Below are 15330 nucleotides of genomic sequence, written 5' to 3' on the forward strand. Positions count from 1 at the left end.
AAGCATTAAATTTTTTTTTGCCGAATTCCTATACAAACACACATTTCAACAGCATTTTTGCATGCCTTTCATTACTCCCTATGAAAATAACTCAGCTTGGCATACAGTGGAGGTTATTAAGTTTTTGTTTGTAAAAACAGTTAATCGCAAGAATTGGGATCCGTTAAATTAGAGTGAATAAAATTTACTTACTAAGCGAATTATTGGTGCAAAACAGCTGAATAGCAATATATAGATAGATAGTCGTCTTTACTTAGGGGCAAGAATAAGACTATGGTGTCCCTGCTTCTACGCAGTCACTACTCTCTAACAAAGGTAGGTTAACAGGGAAATATATTCACGAGTTTAACCTATCCAATATTTTTGAGTGACATATAGTATTATGTGAATGTGATATTGTAAACGTCTAAGCGATATACATTCGAGTTAAGAAAGACAATGCGATTAATAGATTTTTGGATGGTCATTTTATATATGTATTTAGCGCTGGTTATGAGCGATATTAATAATTTAATTTGATAGATATTTTCAAGGTAATAATTACAGCAAATATTGAGAGAGTTATCATCTCAATTTTGATGAATTTGTATCTAGGAAATACTCGTTTTCAGTGACTGCCTGATTCCTGATTACGCCGCTATCCGGTGCGAAATTTTATGCAATTTTGTCTGGCTTGGTAGCTCCGTGATTCTGCAAACCCGTATAAGTCTTTCTTAAAGAAATAAAAACACAATAAAATCACCGATTTCCACACTAATATGCCATCTTTATGAATTGAGATCAAACTCGTTGTCTGAAACCCTTCTTGTTTTTGGAAAACTTTCAGTCAATTTAGCCAAAATATGCCTGAACAAATGTCGTGATGCCCGGGAGTTTATGCATCCGGTTTTCCTATCGTCGGACTGAAATGTGGTTATTTTGAAAAATTCCAAATATTTTATTAAACAATCGCATAGCAATTCACCGGAGCAGTGTTCCTTTTTTTTCTTCTGCAAATAATGCCTTTATCTGACATTTTATGGGCTGTAATCACGCCAGTGGATGCACCCCAGAGAAATTCAATGGCAGTGGCAATACTACAACACTGCTCATTCTTTTCCCCATCCATTCATTCATTCTCCCTTTTTCTCTCTACACCCACGAGACAGCTTCGCTTGTCTGGTCGTCTCTTCCCACTCCCCATTGCCACCCCCTACTTACCCCCCACACACTACTCACCAGACCACTTCTCGGAGGCAACTTGCATAGCCCATCCTCTTTCTCCTCCCTCGTCGGTACCCTTCCTTAATTCCCTTCGTATCCTCCCACCTCCCCCGCAAAACCACCCTCCACAGCCCGTTTCTTTTTCCCCTTTTCTGTCCCCTCCGGTCTCCTTTCCCCATGAGACTCCCACCGATCATTTATTTTCGGAGAAGTAAGTTATCTATTGCCATCCTCCCACTCCCCTCCCTGCCCGTACACCCACACGCATGCACACAAACGCACCCATGCGGAGACGCGGGCCTCTTCCTTTCCTCCCCGCTCACAATACTCTGCGCAGTCGGGGTTTTTCGTGGGATCCCCTATCTTTCCGAGTTCTTTGCCTCCTTTTCCTTCCATCTCGTCCTATTCGCTACCCTCCCCCTTCGCCCTCCTATGTCCCTGTCCGCCGCCCTTCCCGGGAGATCCATGCTCTCCCACACCCTCTCTCCTTGGTCGTTCATTACTTCGGCACATTTTCATACTTTGTACCTCTCTTCGACTCGCACTCTTCCCGCGCCTTTCACCTCCCTCTTCTAACTCACCATCCCACCTCGGGTCGCCTTCACAAACTCTCCGGCACTGCCTTCACTCCCCAAGTGGGTTCCACCTCATCCCATCTGCCCATCCTCATTCTTTTTCAATGCAGCAAATTGATATATTCTTCCTCCGCCTATGACATTTTCTTTCGCTTGTACAGTGCATCTTCATTTGCGGTGACTTTCCAAATGCAAGATTACGCGAGTACGTTCATGAAGCATTTCCTAATTAAGTACCACTGTAACATGTTGTTATTCTCTCATTCATATTCTTAATTCATTGTAAAACTAATATTCATACTTGATCCTTCCCCTTTATTACAAATTGTCATTATGTCATCGGAATTATATGTTTGCCTTTATATACATAGATGCATGCATTGATAAAATAGTTGTAATTTCCAAGTTTCGTACTCAAGGCAAAAATGGCAAAAGTTACACTATGCTTAGTATTTTCCCTTGAATTGTAATCTCCCTTTCTACCCTCTTCATTGCTCAATGTCGTCGCAAGATTATTTTATATTATTTTTAGATATTTATTTTCGGCATTTTTATTACCTCTTAACTATTAATCTTACTAATTCAACACTGGATCTTCCCCGCATAATTTTTACTCTTTTTAGTGTGTCTTATTTCATTATAAAAAGTTAATAATTTCATAAATGACTCCATAATTACGTACCTCAGTATCGTCGGATTGAGTTAATTTTCCTGTGGATGGCATTATTGAACAAAAGACAGTATTTTTCAAGTTAATGCAAACGGATATCAAATTTTGACGCCCATCAAAAGTAGAGTTTCGAGAAAAAAAGGCGTAGTTGAATCTTAAGGTTAAGTTAAAAAACTAAAGCACTTTATACTATATGTAATTATATTAATTTTCCCAGATGAGCTATTGGATACAAGATACAAAATTGTTTAGTGATGGGTTTTAGAAGGTGTGCCCAGAAGTATCGTTGCATCTAAGCTCAATGATTTGTCCACATTTCTCACTCGATGGACGTTCAGCAACCGGACCCTTGCACCAGTGAGTTTACTGGAAATGGAGACAGTTCCAAAGAATGATGTCTCAAAGGAAAAAAGTCATTCGTGTGCAGGGAAATGTGGCAAAGGAACACGTCCATAAGGGTTTCTAAGACACGACGAGATGGATTCTTCGCCACCCAAGGCCCGAGCGGTTGTCCTTTTCAAGGAAGAGATTACGATATCTTGCACCAAAAACTCCGACAGCAGTGTTTTGCGTTTTCTTACTTCTTCGGGTTCCCTCTTTATACTCCCCTTCGGCCCCCACTCATGTCTCTTTTTCCGTTAGGCTCTCCCTTGCGATACTACCCCCACCAGCTGCCCCCGTTGCCCTTCCCGTCTTTCCCCTTACCCACCCTTATTTCTCTTCTCGCTGGGCCGTCTTCCCTCTCCGATCTTCCTTTCCCTAATGTCCCCATCAGCCCGGGACCCCTCTCCGTCTTGCGCTGCACACCGATTCAAAACCCCCCTTCTCCGTCCTCCATCCCCCTTCGAACCATAACGAATATTAGTGTCGCGCACCAGTCACACATGAAATATACTCGGGGGCATCATTTCCAAATGCACTTACTTGTTTCCATCCGAACCAGTCATCCTCATATTACATTTTTCTCCCTCTCCAAACCTCCGTCAAGATCCCCGCACTCTCCCTCGCCGCAAGCACACACATATATACACCTATTTTTTCTCTTCTTCTCTCTTTCAATCTCTTTCTTCTTCTCTCTCCCTCTCTCTCTCTCTCTTGGAAATACAGAAGCCTAAACCGTCACTGCCGCACCCCATTTTTTTCCCACCGTACCCTCCCTACTCCTGTTTCCGCTCCTCCCTCACAGTCACTTCCCGACACCGGTATATTCCATCTCTTTGCCTCTATCTCTCTCTTCCATCCTAATGGCACACAAATATGTCCTTTTTCTAGAGCGTTTCTGTCGAGTGGAAATCCATTCGCGTCATCTCACATTGCCATCGGGACATAACCCAACCTCCCGCATCACTTGAATTCTTTCTTCATAGTCAACGTGCTACTCTCTCGTTATTTTTATCGTATCAGTACGATGTACTTCACCTCGACCAACTTCGTAGGATTGCTGTTCAGTCTCAATATGATTTCACAGACGAGAGAAATATTTAATCAAACGTGATCCATTATATTTCAGTACTACAGTTACCTGTATACTAATATATATATATATATATATATATATATATATATATATATATATATATATATATATATATATATATATATATATATATATATTATAGAGCTTTCTGAGAATATAATATAATTAATGAACAAATAAAACACAAAACCCATATGATGGATCAAAAATAAGTTGCATAAAATAAGCAAAATTAATATTGAATTTGGCATTACAGCTCGATGGAACGAGTAATTGATTCGAAATATTTGTCGGGCGATGCCTAAATTACCCAATTGGAAAAATTAAATACCTAATTGATTTTCCTGGAACACCATACCTTCATTAGATTTCATTCTTATAAGAGCCCATATTTTGGGAATGTTATAATATGATGCCCCACAATTTTGAACATTTATAGAATACGAAATTTTTGGTTCTTTTTTAAATGGATGCTTGAATATAGAATCGGAAAACATTATTTTTTAAAGTGAAGATTAATTAGCTAAAATATTAATTATTTCTATTCACTTAAAATAATGATAATTGGCAAATTACCTGCTTTGTTACTCTTTCACCAACGCACCATAACCAAAACGCAAAATGAACCGGAATAGTTATGACCATTTTCAAACACCATACGTACCTTCTCATATTCTCCCTCAGGTTTTGGGAATATAAAATTTGAACCATTCCACTTAGGCTTCGTCAACCATCTTTTCTTTCTCCTCCCCCATTAAGATGGATATCTCATATTCCCGTCAACCCTTCTCCGTCCCACTCTCCCCTCTTTCCTGCTCGGCAGCAGCCCTTTCACGGAGCCCTATTCCAAATGCCGTGTCCCCGAAAAGCCCACTCGCCCCTCTTGTCCCGCTCACTCTCCCTTCTTCCGCAATTTCATGGCAAGGACGGATGCACATTCATCATCCACACGCAGCACTAAGTGCCGTATTAAAGCTTTTTTAAAAGAGTTCTTTTTTACGTTTTAAAGCTACCTCCATATGACGGTGGCACGGCTCCTGCTGTGGTTGCGAGGGATAAAAACCATTTTAGTCCCAACCCGTTGACCTCACAATTTTTCCTACTCATTAAATAGTGTTCCCAGAGTACAGAAATTGATTGAATCAAAATTTTAATTAAAATTCCACTATCATACGCTTCGCCACCTTTTTCGTTTTCCGCGGTTACTATGGAAGACATATCTTTTATAAAAAGAACATTCAAGTTTCTTCAAATTTCGACAAGAATATAAAAATTTTAGAGAGCAATATTCAATCACTTACTCAGCTAAAACTAGAGCCTATCTGATTGTTTCAACGGAAACGTTACGTCCGTATGTAAACTCCGGGAAAACACGGTCATATTGCACGCCGATGTTAAAAAATTCAGACGAAATCAGGTAGAAAAATATGTAGAAAGCGGCGCATACTATATATATTTCAGAGTATAAATATCATACTCACAAAATGTATTCTCAGTCGACGAGCCATAAAAGGTTATTTTAATAAGCAACATAATTAGTCTGATTCCATAAACAATAACAACACACTACATTTACGTTAAGTAAATTGACTGATCAACTTTTGTTGTAAAACATCAAATATCATTACTTCCCGAAATTAAAACGTTTACGGCTGCCAAATGTTTACTAAATTACAAAAATTGTAATTGATGGAGGAAAAATACCCAGGAGGGGAAAATTTGTCGTTGCAAACTTGAAACGAAAGGTTAAGTGATTTTTTAAGGCACGATTTGTAAAAAAAATAATTCGATCTGATGCAAAAATATACAAATTATCCAATTAATTATAAAACTAGATGATCAGAATGGTTTGTCACTCACATGTTGCTGATTAAATTATTCACGTATTCTTTAAGAGAAAATAAGCTCTGAAAATCTCTCCTTTCACTCACTTTTTAACCTGAATAACTACTTTATCTGAGGTTTAACTTTGGTCCAGAGAGGCCCATAAAGTATGGAAAGTTTTCGTTGCACAGGAAGTGCTGACCGAAGAAGTGAGGAAAAGGATCCAAGGAGAGAGAGACCCGGAGCTAGAGAAAGGGAGCTTGAAAGATATACGTCAAGATTTATGTAGGACTTCCTTACCCCCTTAAGAGTAATATTCTTGTATTTTTTGGTCTCCTCGTTCTTGGAAGTGAATTTTTCCGAAAGGTGGACAAAGTGCTCTTGAGTTTTTACTTTTATTCCAGCGTATTTTTTCGTTTTCTTCCTCCTATGAAAACCCTAGCTCTTCTTTCAAACGAACAAAACGTTTTGAGATATTAATACTGGTATTTTACAGTCTATTAGAGTACGGGATAGGAAAAATGGATTCATCAATGGCTCTTTCAAAACCAGTCGATAATTTATTAGAAAAAAAAGAAGACCTCTTACTCTTTGTCAGACCTTGTTGACAATAAACTTACGTAGAGTTTTAGTGCTTTACCTTCGTGTCGAAAAAGAGGAAACTTTTTATTTAATCGAAATTAACATGTGTGCATACATTAATTAAGGTATTCTTAATAATGTATTTAAAAACGTTTTAATATTGAGACTATTTTTCCGTACGATTTGTTTACTCACATCTAAACCTAGTCAGTTTTTTTAATAATAACTACGGTATAGGAAATCATAAAAGTGGAATAAAATTAAAATTAAACAATGAAACTGTTGCACGATTGGATATATTCCGGCCAGACATCGTACTTTTGGGGAATGTGCGGGGAAGAGTGACTTTGAAGTATGCGATTTACCATTATCATGTTTTTTCAGAGTTCAAAAATTACTTCTACATACATTATATCTACCAAAAGATTAATAATTTAAGATATCAGGCAATTTAAAAGATTAGCAAAACAATTAACTTGTATATACCTAAATATCTGCAAAAAAAATGATTAAAGAGCTTTGAAAATATTTAACACAACATCGCTAGCATATATTAATGTTCAAATCAAATAGACTAAATTTAATGCAAAATATAACTACGAAAATCCAAGAGTACTGCATAACAGTGTTTACCAGTGTAATGTTCTCTAACTTTTAATTGAAAATTTTAAACATTCATTCTTTTAATATTCGTTACCATATAAACTCTTTTTTAACCATTTAAAAAGTTAGAATGCATTTTTTTTATTTTTAGCTTAATTGAAAACTGTTCTAAGTTAATGTGAACATTTAAATTTTTGTTTAACGCTCTCCACACGCATTAAAAGAAACACTTGTATTGATAGAAATCGGAGTTGGCAGAAACTATCCATCACCTGTAACGCGGCTGCCGTTTTTATTAGTATTTGTTCATATTTATGTAATTGAGGTCTTAGAGAAATCAATTCAACAATTATTACCTAAACATAACAGTTTCTGGATAGACTTTGTGGAATTCCTTCATGATGAGGGCAGAAAAAGAAAGTTTGCAATTACACATTAACATTTAATACTTCACACGAACCTGGTTTCGTTGCTGAGCATATCTATCACCGGATGATGAGGTGCAGCATCAAAACCATACTCTTGTACAGTATTAATTCTTTATGTGAAAGTGTATGGTTTCTTTTTCCACCCTCATCAATTATTACCTAATCTGATGGACAAAAAATATAATTCTAACCGTCTTTCTTCTTAGCATAAAAGGTAAAAGTTTGCTACCAAAATATCCATCAGCTATGATAATCAATGCTGTAGGATATATCTTAACTCAAAATCCTTTTGTAGTTAATATGAAATACATTTAATTTGGTAAAATATAAATATTTCTGATTACTTTCTGATATAGTGAAATTATAATCAAAAATTATGCGAGAAAATCAGGAAATTGAATGAAACTCCATTTTATAATATTTGTTATCTGACTAAAATAACTGTTAAAGGCATTCTATTTCCTGTACCTTGAAAGTAATTTCATGTATTCTGTAAAATGACAACAGCTCTATTCATCAGTATATGCATTGAAATTCTATTTTTATTTGTTTAAATTAAAAGTAAATCAAGTTTACAATTTAATTCAAAATATCCGAGGAAGAGTGGTGTAAAAATACGTGTTCTCTAACTCGTGTAGATACAAATATGCTTTTTATGTCCATGCTAGAAATCAAACTTAAGACCCTGATGTGAGCAAATGGCACCATGGAATGGATTTTAAAGATATTTAAAAGGATAACAAACTAAATTCAGCAAAAGAGAATGGAAAAGGGAAATTAAAAACAATAACAGTTAAAGAATATGAGGCTATATCAAGTAAAATAAAAGTCATCCATGATAAAATTATGCCACCCAAAAAGGATAGAAAACAATGAAGCAAAGGATAATAAAAGATAAGAAAAATGAAATATTAAAAGGAAAACTTTCTAAATACGATACAGAGGGAAGAAAGAAAAATTATCATAGGATAGACAGGCAACCCAGGTGAGAAATTTACAATTCAAAATCTTTTTTTACCAATATTTGGAGGTTGAATTAAAAAAAATATCATCTTAATAAATTGATCAGAGGTCATCAAATGAGTAAATACCTGAAAATAATCAAAAAGTAGAACTTTTATACTAGATACTCATTTAAGCCACGGGCGGTGTCGATGTAACATATCATCTTTAGATGAACACTGCGTTCAATTGCTCAATTATACACGTATACCTATGTCAACCGCAGAGGAAAAGGAAAGGAAAACATGGTCGTGGTTTAAATAAATAAGAAAGGAAAAAGAAACCGATCTAGGTTTAAAAAATTATCTAACAGGAAATAATTGCTGTTTGTTCATTATTATGTTTCAATTGCGAAATGGCTGAAACTACGCAATTTGAAGAAAAATATACTTTTGCATTGGAATAATATAAAAATCCTAGAGCAGAAAGAAAAAGAACTAATAGGGAGGGAAAAGGAAAGCAGTGAGTATGATGATATACCCAAATAATTAATATAGCAAAATCTTAAGAGATATATAAATAATTTAAAACTCAGAATAAAATGGTCGAAAATTTCATTATAAAAATGTGTTCCATAGTAAACAGCCGATACTGCGATGATAATAAATACCTAAGATGCCAAGCGAATCAGCATATAGAGACCCTAAAGGTATATAGTAGCCTACATAATATCGTCATACAAGTAAGGTAATATAAGGTGACTCCCGAGCGTGTCTGCATATGGATTATTAAGCAGATAAATGGTACTTCATGCACGGTCTAACATGAAAGCTACGTGTACCACAGCAAGGATCTCAGCGATAGTTACCTTTGACCTGCAATGGATTTAACAAAAATTGGAACTAAAATTGTGGATTTATTAAAAAATACTAACATTCTTCGATTAACAAAAAGATAAAGACAATGAAATATGAAGAGTATCGCACAGTAAATTTATATCCGATGAAAATCTTACGATTTATCAATAATATCACAATTCCATGAGCTAGGCTCTTCCTTATCGTCTAGTTGTATACTTCCTTATGGGATCGGAGTGATAACAGGTTCAAGTCAAAAAAGAGAGCATAGAAAGAGAACATCATCATGCATTAATTTCAAAAAAACCTTATATCAGGCTATTCGAGGTAAACTAATGGGGACAATAAATGACATAGGAGCTAACTGTGGGCTAAACGTTTCTTTAATATCTTTAGGAAAATAGGTAATGAAAATAGTCAACCATAGAGGGACTTTTTTTAAATAACAATATGAGTGCATGTATGTACATATAAAACTAGGTCAATTAAACTCCATATAATTGGGCATAAAAATAGGGAAGTGTATGCGAAAAGTAAGTGAGCTTGAGTAGGAGAAGGAAAAATAGATCAGATTTGTTAAGAATGATCTTTTTCAAGAATGGACAAAATATTTACGATAACCAATGATAATGACAATTATTACTTATTTACATGTGTGTGTGTGTCATATATATATATATATATATAGGCACTTTCATCTTCACCTCCATCTTTGCAATGATCTCATCCGTGATCCATGGTTACCCGTTCCTTTTTCCGTTAACGGTTCCTAATAAGTATGTCTTTTCCGGCTTTCGATACCCCTTTTTTATACATTCCCATTTTTCTTCGATAGTACTCAGCTATAAACCGTCCTCCATGGGGTTCTCTACAGCTTATTGGTACTCCTTCCTTTTTAATCCATTTAACGTTTCTACGTTCCATATCCTAACCCGCCACCCCTGCCTTATCTTTTTGAAACGGATGCTACATTTGATAACAACTAAATTGTGGTCAGAATCCGCATCTGCTTCCGGGAAGCTGTGGGAACTTATCACACTGTTACCAAACCTGTGTTTAACCAGAATATGATCTAACTGGTACCTCTCTGTATCACCTGGTGTTTTCTATTTAAACCTGCGCCTTTTGTGGCGTCTAAACTACAAGGGTCATCCGGAAAGTAGTACCCGTTCGTGCCGCATGAAGTGCTGACGACGCGAGTAGCCGCTGGACGAGGTCAGATAGCTTCAGTGGCTTGTCTGCCTTCTCTGAGCCAAGTTGCGTGACGCTAGCATTGCCTGTGTTGTTTCTGTGATTGTTTACAATGTTTAAAAAAATTGAGAACGCCGCCAGTTGTGAAGTGAGGGCAGTGATTAAATTCCTCAATGCAAGAAACGTTCGCCCATGTGATATTCATCGCCAATTAAAGGAGGTGTATGGAGACAATGTAATGGACGAGTCGTCTGTTCGGCGGTGGTGTCGCAACTTCAACATGGGGAGGGGGAACACACACGACGATGAGCGTTCGGGGAGACAGTCTGTCATTACAGACCAACTGGTGAGCTCAGTTGACGAATTCGTGAGGAACGATCGGCGCGTCACAATTGATGACATCTGTGAGCATTTTCCCAATGTTTCTCGAACAATTGTTCATGAAATTGTTAAACACCATCTGCATTATGCAAAAATTTGTGCAAGATGGGTCCCTCGCGTATCTCAATGAGCTGGCGGCGAAGGACTATGCAGCAGGAATACAGAAACTTGTCACACGTTATGACAAATGCCTTAATTTGCTTGGAGATTATGTTGAGAAGTAGTTTAAAGTATCCTCTTTCAAATAAAATTTTTTATGTTTGTTAATAATTACTTTTGTGTCTTTATTTCACGAACGGGTACTACTTTCCGGATGACCCTCGTAAGTGTTGGTGACGACTAACCCCTGTCTTCTTCAGAAATTAATTGATTTCTCCCCGCGGTCATTCCGCGTACCTAAACCGTAGTTCCGCATCTTATCACCTTCTCTTCCTTCCCTTACCGTCGCATTCTATTTTCCCATCACTATCAAAGTTTTCCTGCAGCAACATATTCGACTAACTGTTCGTATATCCTATCGATTTCTTCCTCCTTACGGTTGCTCGGTGGCATGCATACCTGAACTATGACCAAGGTCGTCGGATCTACTTTTATCTCTACTAGTAATTTTCTATCCGTTGCTTGTTCTATTTTGTCTTACTTCTACCTCTTTATTTAATATTATGGCTACACTTCGTTGGCTCTCGTACCGGCCGCTGAATATTATTCTATAATAATTACACCAGTAATCCCCGCTATCCTTCCATCTCATCTCGCATAGACCTAAAATATTTGTATTTCCCTCTTCCATCTCTCCCATAATATTCTCTAATTTTCCTGTCCTCAACATAATCCTAATAGTCCACGTTCCTATTCTAACTACTTTGGTCTTCTTCTCCTGTGTCTTTTGTCCTGCTGCTGTCGGTTTTCCCTTGCTAGGGTTTCGTGGGATGACGACCGTGAAAGCCTTGCCTCCCCCACTGCCGGGCACGACACACGACCGATTGGGTCGAGCCCCAAAGTTGCCAAGACTGATATTCTCTGTAGTGTCCATCGTTAAATTTTGGGAATGATAATTGAAGTGGTTTCCCGTTGCCTTCCTAAATTAGTGTTTTGAATGTGACACCATCACTCAATGGCCGCCCCACTGGGGTTAGACGCCTTTGCAGCCGCCTCACTGAGGAACAGACGCTGCGTGGACTACCTTTCGTCATGCTTCTAACCTTCGACCTATCTGGCTTTGGTGACCTTACCAGGAGCATATATTATTACTTCCGCCAGCACAGCTCTAGGGGTCATCGGAACGCACAAGCCCTTCCACCACGTCAAGGTTGTAGTCCAGGGGAGGTGTGTATATATACATATATATATATATATATATATATATATATATATATATATATATATATGTAGATTTTTAGAATATAGAGACACAAAGAAAGGACACTCACAATTTGTTATTTGACGTTTCGACAGCACGGCTGTCTTCTTCAGAATCATTCTGAAGACGACAGCCGTGCTGTCGAAACGTCAAATAACAAATTGTGAGTGTCCTTTCTTTGTGTCTCTATATTCTAAAAATCTAAATCTCTTTTTTTATATATTTGTGCGTCGCCGAAGAGCGTTCCATTTCGAAGATATTTTATATATATATATATATATATATATATATATATATATATATATATATATATATATATATATATATATATATATATATACATACATATATATATGTATATATATATATGTATATATATATACATACATATATATTTATGTATATATATATATATATATGTATATATATATATATATATTCACACATGTATATATATATATAATTATATATAAAATATCTTCGAAATGGAACGCTCTTCGGCGACGCACAAATATATAAAAACACAGATGTAGATTTTTAGAATATAGAGACACAAAGAAAGGACACTCACAATTTGTTATTTTACGTTTCGACAGCACGGCTGTCGTCTTCAGAATGACGTTCTCGGGGAAGAGCGGAGAGGATGTGCGGGGGAGAGGTGGGGGAAGGAGAGGTAAAGGGACCAATAGGAAATGAACAAGGGGGTGGGGGGGATATGTAGGCAGCCAATTGATGCATTCAGTGGGCTTGGTTCAACCCGGGCGGTTTGAATGATTGGGCCACCCAGATATGCGCCATCTCGCGGTAATATGGTAATAATAGAGGTGAGAACCCGCGAGATGGCGCATATCTGGGTGGCCCAATCATTCAAACCGCCCGTGCTGAACCAAGCCCACTGAATGCATCAATTGGCTGCCTACATATCCCCCCCACCCCCTTGTTCATTTCCTATTGGTCCCTTTACCTCTCCTTCCCCCACCTCTCCCCCGCACATCCTCTCCGCTCTTCCCCGAGAACGCCATTCTGAAGACGACAGCCGTGCTGTCGAAACGTAAAATAACAAATTGTGAGTGTCCTTTCTTTGTGTCTCTATATTCTAAAAATCTACATCTGTGTTTTTATATATTTATAATTATATATATATATATATATATATATATATATATATATATATATATATATATATATATATATATATATATATATATATATATATATATATATATATATATATGAGAACACACCATTATTGCTTTCCCATCATGGTCACAGTCACCTGTAGACATCTCTATTACCGTAATAAAAATTTTATGAAATGAAAGTATTTTTTTATATGAAATAAACTAGAAGTATTCAGTGAAAGTATGAGATGAGGGTAAAAATATTCAAAGAAAAAACAAAAAATACAGCAGAGGCACACTCATGGCATAGGATAACGATTGAAACAAAATAGTTTGTTCTAATGGCGAAGTAATGATGAATACAGGGAAAAGCATGGCGAGATAAGCTTTGCAAATTACGACACATGCATCGAGTATCCGGACATATTTGAAATTAACAAAATTTATTTATAATTTGGGTGCTCTCTTAGGAAATTTGGAAAGAATAAGTTACATAATTTTTTGCATGCAAAAGATTTTTGAATTTCAGAAGTGATAAGAATGACATGATATGTTTGGCAGTATAGCGGACGATCTGAAAGAAATGATCGTACTACTAACCGCAAAAAGAGCGGATAAAATTGAGGGTACCTAATAATGGCCGCTGAATTGGAAGAAAAACTGAAGGAGGATAAAAAACTAGGAGGAAAATGACCGATGATTTTGGGAAGAATAGGAGAATTAAGGCGCAGAATGGAACGCTAAATGGGGCTGGATAGGTACCACCCATATTATTCAACCTATCACCATTAGCATGACATAAGGATAAAAATGATCGTTTGAACTTATCATTGGATGTACTTACATGTTATTTATGATATAAAGTTTCGGCATAGATATAATTTCATTATCGTTTGCATCATTATGGAAAAATCATTCAGAAATGAACAACGAAAATTTAGCATCGGAGAAGATCCACTCATATTGCCTATTGTAATTCAAGGCAATTATATTATTCATTACGAAATTCGTATTAATGAGCCAGAGCGTACTTGTTTCATAACGCTTTCAATCATGTGTTTTTTTCTTTCTTTTAATAATAATAATGATTCGAAACCAATAGCCATTAAGTACTAGTTTTTAAATGGATATACAGAAAGAATTAAACATGCCAATTTGGTGTCCTCATAACTTTCTAATTAAATTAATTTACTAACAAGCCTCCTTCCTTAACAAGATTAGTACTTTGTATGATAGTATTTTTGGCAATACATAATCAATTAAATATGGTAAGCATAACATCATTTACTCATACTCTGAATAAATGCTGCCTTGGTTTTTTTTTATTTCAAGCTTCAAAACTAGAGATAGAGTGCTAGATATATCTATGCCATTGTAATCAATAACGAGGCTTGAAAGAAATTTTATAAATATATATATTTCGTTGAAGCAACAGCGGAATTATTTTGCCCCAAACTCATATTCTTCGCTGATAAACATAATTATCCTTTGCCTCCCTAAATTCCTAATTTCTTTATCTTTAAATGGTCTGTCAAAATTATGATTAATTAATTTTGCACCTAGATATTGTAGTATTTCTCTAGTTTTTTCCAAAGAAGTGCAATAGGTTATCAATCATCTTTCAACACCCTTTAGAGTTACGTTTATATACCCAATCTTGAGTCTTCCATATTTACCCTTTAGTTTAGATTCATCTCCAGTTTGACATCTATTACACTCTCAAGCGATGTTCAGGCATAATCTATTTCAATGCATGTCACGGCCCCCCATTTCGCTCGATGAATCAGCAATATATAAACCCCGAGAAGGGTCTGCACAGAACTTTCCAATCTCTTGAAAAAAATTGCAGCGATAACGAAGCTGCTTATTACCGCCTTTGTTTTGGAGAGGCTTCGGCCTCCAAGCACTCGTATGCATACGTTGAAAATACGTAGGTCTCACGCTCGCCCCAGCGCAACGGGGAAATACACCCTCAAATTCAATCCCGTCCGCACAAAGAGCTTTCAGTGGAGGAGGGCCGCTCCCGGCTTCAATCCCCCTCTTCCGTCATCCACTCTGTCTGCCACCGGCACAGGTTCTCGAGGCGACAGGGTGAGAGAATTAAAGAAGAATCGAG

The sequence above is a fragment of the Hetaerina americana genome, unplaced genomic scaffold (genome assembly GCF_022747635.1).
Source record: "Hetaerina americana unplaced genomic scaffold, ioHetAmer1.1.p SCAF_2, whole genome shotgun sequence".
NCBI classification, from domain to species: Eukaryota; Metazoa; Arthropoda; class Insecta; order Odonata; family Calopterygidae; genus Hetaerina; species Hetaerina americana.